Below are 8,817 nucleotides of genomic sequence, written 5' to 3' on the forward strand. Positions count from 1 at the left end.
GTTTGTGTTTAGTTGGACGATCATTTATTTTTCAACAGGACAATGACCCCAAACACACCTCCAGGCTGTGTAAGGGCTATTTGACCAAGAAGGAGAGTGATGGAGTGCTGCGGCAGATGACCTGGCCTCCACAGTCACCGGACCTGAACCCAATCCAGATGGTTTGGGGTGAGCTGGACCGCAGAGTGAAGGCAGAGGGGCCAACAAGTGCTAAACACCTCTGGGAACTCCTTCAGGACTGTTGGAAAACCATTTCAGGTGACTACCTCTTGAAGCTCATGGAGAGAATGCCAAGAGTGTGCAAAGCAGTAATCAGAGCAAAGGGTGGCTATTTTGAAGAAACTAGAATATAAAACATGTTTTCAGTTATTTCACCTTTTTTGTTAAGTACATAACTCCACATGTGTTCATTCATAGTTTTGATGCCTTCAGTGAGAATCTACAATGTAAATAGTCATGAAAATAAAGAAAACGCATTGAATGAGAAGGTGTGTCCAAACTTTTGGCCTGTACTGTATATATATATATATATATATATATATATATATATATATATAATGTATTTTATACTTGAAAATGACATTATTTGCCAAAAATGCATTTTTCTCAGCTTTTTGTCCAAAAATTATTCTTTTTATTTTTATTTTTTTTTTTATGAAAATGTACAAATTCAAGTACTGATAAACAGAGCAACAGAAGGTCTCTTCTTGAGTTTCATGTATATACTATTAATATATTTATAGAACAAATTATTCTGTGGGTCTTGAAAGATTAATGAATATGATCAAAAAAGCTGGTGGTGGTTGGCAACTTAAAAATAATACTCTGGTGGAGAAAGTGTTAAGTATCTAGTGCTGTAACAACTACTATTCAGACACCAACATTATCAGCTCCTTTATATATTTTATTTATTTATTTATCAGGATCCCCATTAGCTGATGCAGGACATCATCTACTCTTCCTGGGGTCCAGACATAACAAACAAACATGACAGTATACATTTACAATGACAGTGTGATACATACTAATATACCCATTTTTTAAGTAAACTTAAAAGACAAAGAAAAATAATATTAACAACAATAAAACCATCTTGTCTTCCTCCTGCTATAGTGACACCCGCTATTTCATTGGCCAAAGCCAGGTGGCAACCAACAGAAGTTCAACACGAGGTACTCAGCATGGTAGAGCAAAATCTGTGTGCGTTCAGGTGGGTAGCAACTGTTTCATACTCCTACTGCCATTTTGGAAACCACTTCCCCTCTGCCACCCTGCCCTTCCTGACTGGAGGCTGCCAGTGATTATGTGGCAATGTGAAAGCAGCTTTAGAGACTACATAGTGAACATAATGGAGCATTTAACAACTAATGATTTATTTTTGTCAGGAGTTGGTGGACACTAATATTGCTTTGTGCCTGGTGGTTGCGGTAATAGGCAATGGGAGTGATGGGAGATGAAATCAACAGTCTACAAAAATACAATCCAAAATTTATCTGCAGCAAGTATCAGCCTTTAATTTATCCTTTAAAGCTAGGGTAGACAATTTAATTTGGGCTTCTCTGCGCAAAAATCCCATAATAAACTTTGAACATATTGTAATTCAAGTTGTCTGGAAAAAAAAACTTGACTTCTGCCCCTCCTCTTGGCTCTGTTGTCAGGCTCTAGAAAATGTAGCCCTTGATGGAAGACTTTGGCCAATCACAGGTTTGTATAAAAACCAATTAAGGATTTATCAAAAACAGAGTCTGAAAAACAGTCGACAATAAATGAAATAAATTGTTTTAATATCAGCGAAGTGTTTCAGAGATGGAGAGAAAATGTTGCTAATAGTTTAGCCTTCTGCTAACTGGAGCCAAAGGCTCATGCCAGAGGCTTCAAGTTCATGTTTAACATTATGAAGATGTTGATGTTAGTTAGAGCCTTGAATCAAAGTGTGTCCTCTGCCTCACTCCCTGCTGCTATAGATCACCTCACTGGGAGGCAACCCTGCTGGCACAAGATGTCAAAATGACACCAGAAAGACGTTGGACTCTTACATTGGTAAGACATTTAGATTTGATTGGAATGAAAATCAGGTTAACAATATTTTAAATATCTAAAATTTCACAATGTGTGAATGTTAACATTATGACATTTTACAGACAGATTTTGTTCTCAATACCATATGACTAAATGTCATTAGCAGAGTTGGGTATAATGCGTTACTTTGTAATGCGTTAGATTACTTTGATTACTTTTTGCAGTAATGAGTAACCTAACATGTTAGTTTGCTGTTTGAGTAATCAAATACTTGAGTACATTTTCAAACAAGCCATTAGTTACTTTTAGAACACTGATCCTTCAGTTCCGAAACAGCAACAACTGTCTTTTGGTTCTAATAACGGAGATAACGTTAAACCAGTCCGAAAGAAGTCATGAAGCTTGTGGCTAGCTACGTGGTAGAAGAAATGCTGCCATTGTCTACGGTGGGGTCTAAAATATTCTGCAGGATCGTCAGTAAAAATCCCCACAACTCAATAGATGGAGGAGGACTCGCTGACAGACAGGTCAGACTCAGGACTTTCATTATACCTGGTACACACTAGTACCACACGACTTTTCTGCCCGTTCTGAAGTCACTATGTCACATTACACGATTGTGGAGTCATAAAATCGTGCCGTGACTTGGCCGACAGACATGACACACTACACGATGGTACTCACCAATTATCCCCGGTCGTCTTTCACGATGTGTGTGATGTCATCGGGTTATTCTTGTCCTATTTTTATTACTTTTACTATTATTTGAGTCACTGTGTCTGTTCATGTGCCAGCCAAAATGTTGTTGTAGTCACCTAAAAAGCGCCAACAGGTGGCAGGAGCTACATTTGAAGTACTGTACGCAAACATTCAAGCTACTGTATCCTCCACAACCAAGTTCCTACAAATGTTTCACAATAAAAGCCTATTTAGAAAATGGAGGGATTCTTTCAGTCGAGGTTATAAGGGGCTTTTAATTTGAAACAAAATCAGGAAGTGTTGAGTTTGAAATGAAGGCACGATGTGTTAACTTTATAAAGACAACGGGAGCAGATACAAAGTAAAAATATAAAGATACAGAGTGATTAATAAATAATGGTCTATAATGTAGTCTGTTTCAAATGAAGCTGGTAGCCTGTGCAGTTGTGGTGAGTAAAAGCCCTGCCACTATTTGTTAGTGTATAATGGATTGTGAGGAAATTTGTCAGGTTTTTATTTTGTAGACAATCAATCTGTATTGATTGATGTGTGTGGTATCACTGGAAAGCTCTGGTCCTGCGCTCTGGTCCTGCGCTTTGCGTGGCATTCCTGTGCGACCCTGCATTCGCAAGTAATCCATCCAAGAGTAATATGTGTGCAACGCTGTATAAAAGCTCTGTTATATATAATTTTAGTGTAAATTTATAGATTTTTTTCACTGTGAAAACATTGGACTACCGACAAGTGCTTGGTCTTGTCAGAAAGCTGTTTCACGTGATATGGTCGTGGAGAGAATCCAAAGAGAAGAACAGGTGTGAATTTGGACGCACTATGCGTCGTTCGGGCCCATAGGGTTAAATGCAGATTTAAAGATTTACGCGAAATTACTGGCCTGGCAGCTTCAAGGCCATATGACAGAATTGATTCATAGTGCAGGGCTCCAGACTAACTTTTTCCACTAGGAGTACCAGTGCTCCTTACTGAAAATTTTAGGAGCACCAGCACAAAATTTAGGAGCACTGTCTATATCGACACAACATATTCATAATTTTGTCTATATTAATTGCACTACTGATAATTTAGCAATAAACACAAACAATTTAAAGTAATAGCAATGTACTGCTTTATTTCAAATGAAACAATAATAAAGTGCAGTGGGCTAGTGCTTAAGAAAACACCATTACGGTAAATTAAAGGGCTTCCTTCAACAGAGGCACCAAATAATAAATTCATTCATTCATCTTCTAACCGCTTCATCCTCTTGAGGGTTGCAGGGGGGCTGGAGCCTATCCCAGCTGACATCGGGCGAGAGGCAGGGTACACCCTGGACAGGTCGCCAGACTATCACAGGGCTGACACATAGAGACAGACAACCATTCACACCTACGGACAATTTAGAGTTATCAATTAACCTAGTCCCCAGTCTGCATGTCTTTGGACTGTGGGAGGAAGCCGCAGTGCCCTGGGATCGAACCGGCAACCCTCTTGCTGTGAGGCGACAGTGCTAACCACCACACCACCGTGCCGCCCAAATAATAAATCAGCAAATGTAAACATTAAGTATGTGGTCAGTAACTTACTGTCAATACAGCACAACCACAACAAAACAAGTAAACAAATACACTGAACAAAAATATAAACGCAACACTTTTGTTTTTGCTGCCATTTTTCATGAGCTGAACTCAAAGATCTAAAACATTTTCTATATACACAAAAGACAAATAAAATATTGTTCACAAATCTGTTTAAATCTGTGTTAGTGAGCACTTCTCCTTTGCTGAGATAATCCATCCCACCTCACAGGTGTGGCATATGAAGATGCTGATTAGACAGCATGATTACTGCACAGGTGTGCCTTAGGCTGGCCACAATAAAAGGCCACTCTAAAATGTTCAGTTTTATCACACGGCACAATTCCACAGATGTTGCAAGTTTTGAGGGAGCGTGCAATTGGCATGCTGACTACAGGAATACCCACCAGAGCTGTTGCCCGTGAATTGAATGTTCATTTCTCTACCATAAGCCATCTCCAAAGGCATTTCAGACAATTTGGCAGTACATCCAACCAGCCTCACAACCGCAGACCATGTGTAACCACACCAGCCCAGGACCTCCACATCCAGCATGTTCGCCTCCAAGATCGTCTGAGACCAGCCACCCGGACAGCTGCTGCAACAATCGGTTTGCATAACCAAAGAATTTCTGCACAAACTGTCAGAAACCGTCTCAGGGAAGCTCATCTGCATGCTCGTCGTCCTCATCGGGGTCTCGACCTGACTGCAGTTCGTCGTTGTAACCGGCTTGAGTGGGCAAATGCTCACATTCGATGGTTGGAGAGGTGTTCTCTTCACGGATGAATCCTGGTTTTCACTGTTCAGGGCAGATGGCAGACAACGTGTGTGGCGTCGTGTGGGTGAGCGGTTTGCTGATGTCAACGTTGTGGATGGAGTGGCCCATGGTGGCGGTGGGATTATGGTATGGGTAGGCATATGTTATGGACAACGAACACAGGTGCATTTTATTGATGGCATTTTGAATGCACAGAGATACTGTGACGAGATCCTGAGGCCCATTGTTGTGCCATCATCCACGACCATCACCTCATGTTGCAGCATGATAATGCACGGCCCCATGTTGCAAGGATCTGTACACAATTCCTGGAAGCTGAAAACATCCCATTTCTTGCATGGCCAGCATACTCACCGGACATGTCACCCATTGAGCATGTTTGGAATGCTCTGGATTGGCGTATACGACAGCATGTTCCAGTTCCTGCCAATATCCAGCAACTTTGCACAGCCATTGAAGAGGAGTGGACCAACATTACACAGGTCACAATCAACAACCTGATCAACTCTATGCGAAGGAGATGTGTTGCACTGCGTGAGGCAAATGGTGGTCACACCAGATACTGACTGGTTTTCTGACCCCCCCAGACCCCCCCAGTAAAACAAAACTTCACATTTCAGAGTGGCCTTTTATTATGGCCAGCCTAAGGCACACCTGTGCAATATTCATGCTGTCTAATCAGCATCTTGATATGCCACACCTGTGAGGTGGGATGGATTATCTCGGCAAAGGAGAAGTGCTCACTAACACAGATTTAGACAGATGTGTGAACAATATTTGAGGGAAATGGTCTTTTGTGTACATAGAAAATGTTTTAGATCTTTGAGTTCAGCTCATGAAAAATGGGAGCAAAAACTAAAGTGTTGCGTTTATATTTTTGTTCAGTATATTTCATTTGAATTGAATGAATTTCATTGTCATTTCAGCCTCTTCTGCAGACCTTTTTTTACTTGCCTGCCTCTTAAATGATGTGTGCAGTGGCGCTTTTGCTCCATCATTGCATCTGTCCCTGCATAATTTATGCCTGATGCTGTTGTTGTGCTTAACCAGCATTTCATGTTTGAAGTGTGTGGTAGAGTCGGCGAATCTAGTTTTCCCTGCAAATTTCGGACAGCACTGAGAGCAGTACATGCAGGACATCACTTTCTTTTCTTTACAATATCTCAACCACGTAAATTCAGTGAGCCATTCTTGTCGGAAATGATAGGGCTTTGGCTTTTTCGGTGCTGCGACATCACCTGCTGACTCGTCCTCTGAACTATCATCGTCGGAAGTTTGGGAAACTGGCACAGGACCGACAAGAGTTTCTGGATTATTTTTTCTTGTGAAAAACGAATCTATAGTTCATTCTATAGTTCATTTCATAGCGTCACTTTATGGTCAAACGACACAGCACTTTCGACTCCGGCTCTGTCACCCCTCTCTGTCTAACCCCACGCACAGTGCACATGTACTAAAACTGCTAGACGTTGCTACGGTTACTGCCCCCCCCCCGCCTTGCAGTGCACATCCAGACACACATGACAGGCACACACACACACACACACACACAGACACTCGCTTCCGCTCCTCCATGAAATGCAATTATAAAAAAAAAAAAAAAGAAAGAAAAAGGGGGAGAGGGGTGGATTTGTAAGTCGCGCTGGTGCTCCTAGTTAAAAAACTATGTCGCACGGCCTCCAAAAAAGGTCGCAAAATGCGACCAGTTAGGCGCAGTCTGGAGCCCTGTAGTGACCAGACAGGATTTATAAAGTCTAGACTGGCTACTGATAATGTTAGAAGACTACTACACGTTACAGATGGTCCTCAGATCATAAGTTCCCCTGCTGCTGTCCTTTCACTAGACGCAATGAAGGCCTTTGACCGCCTGGAGTGGCCCTTTCTGTGGTCAGTGCTTGAGTTTATGTGGTTCGGCATGCCGTTCATTAATATGATTAAGGTGCTGTATAATAACCCAACAGCTGTAGTACATACAGGCAAAACTAGCTCTCCTCCCTTTGCTATCTAGAGAGGATCAAGACAAGGCTGTCCTCTCAGCCCTCTGTTATTCATCCTTTCTCTTGAACCACTGGCACAAGCCATCCGCAGCTCACCCACAATCTCTCCAATTTCCATTAGAGGAACACACCATCACATCTCATCGTATGCTGATGACGTTTTATTGTATTGTATTGTATAAACAACCCAGTGCAACGTATCCCACATGTTTTGTCAACCTTTGAACATTACGGCAAGCTTTCTGGTTTCAGAATAAATTGGCAGAAATCAGCTTTGCTACCTTTAAATCAGGCCATGTGTAATACTCGCATCCCTGCATCTATTCCAGTCACGAAAAACTTTATCTTTTCCTCCATACAGACAATAATTAAAAACAATTTTTGTAACACACTTAACAAAGTCATGGTGGATCTGGACAGGTGGTCTAACCTGTCAAATTCACTTTGTGGCGGGTAGCCATAATTAAATGAATATTCTGCCCAGAATCAATTTTGTTAGCTTGATGCTCCCCCTTCCCCTGCCCCCTCAATATTGGAGCAAATTACAGTCAGCAATAACTAAATTTCTTCAGCATGGCAAATGACCTTGCATTAAGCTCACCACAATGCAGCGAGAAAGGCAGGCTGGCGGCCTGTCTCTCCCGAACTTCAAGTTAGACCTCTCCTAACTTCAATCTGATGCTCAAGTGTCATGGTGAGTTTTGGAGGAGCGGATGATAGCTCCATACTCTTTTACTAACATTCTGCATTCTAATATCTCACTCCATCACTGCCGTTTGAGATTTGGTCCTATGATTTCATATTTAGGGCCCGAGCGACGACAAAGTCGTCTGTGAGGACCCTATTGTAATCGCGCTGTTTATTATTATTAGGGCCCGAGTGACGACGAAGTCATCTGAGGACCTTATTGAAATCGCGCTGTTTATTATTATTATCATTATTATTATTCTTGCGACATTTCGTGCCCCAATTTCGCCCCTTTCCCAAATTTTAAAATGCTTCTAACTTTCCACATTCGTCTGGCCGCATCCGAAATTCGATATTTTTGGGTGGTTGCACATGGTCGACGCAAAATGCCGAAATAGGGCCCCCTACAAATATTCAAAAACCCCTCCCCATTGGGGTTAGTTTGTCGTAGGCAAACGCAATTTAGTACACACATGTATCATACCGAGACACACAAAAAAGTCATTTTGTTTTGAATTTTTTCGTTACGACGATTTCCACAACTTAAATTTGAACGAACTCCTCCTAGGGATTTCGTCCGATCGACTTCAAATTGGCTACAGATCATCCTGAGAACATGCTGATCAAAAGTTATTAAAAGCTTTTCTCTATGTCAAAGGGTGTGGCCGCTAGGGTGTGACAAATTTTGGCGACTTTTCGTTTTCTTGCCATCGAATTTCGAACGGCTCTCCCGCCCACATACTTGATCTCAGCAGCTTCAAACTTGCTGGACATGATGATGGCTCCGCCCCGAAATGTTAATATCCCACCTTACTCATAGCGCCCCCCGATGGTAACAGGAAGTTACCAGTTTTTACTTTAACATGTACTAATGCCACAAACTTGACCACATCAACTTCATTCCACTTCTAATACATGCAGAACAAGCTGGTGAAGCTACCTTATGAACGCTGTGAAGCTTCATGTAATGGTGTCCATGTGGCGGCGTGGTGACTATCAATCCCCTCGCCACTAAATACGTTTGACTTTTTGATGGCTTCAGCAACCTTGTTTCCTCATGAAAATT

Source organism: Epinephelus fuscoguttatus, linkage group LG16 (genome assembly GCF_011397635.1).
Source record: "Epinephelus fuscoguttatus linkage group LG16, E.fuscoguttatus.final_Chr_v1".
Taxonomy (NCBI): domain Eukaryota; kingdom Metazoa; phylum Chordata; class Actinopteri; order Perciformes; family Serranidae; genus Epinephelus; species Epinephelus fuscoguttatus.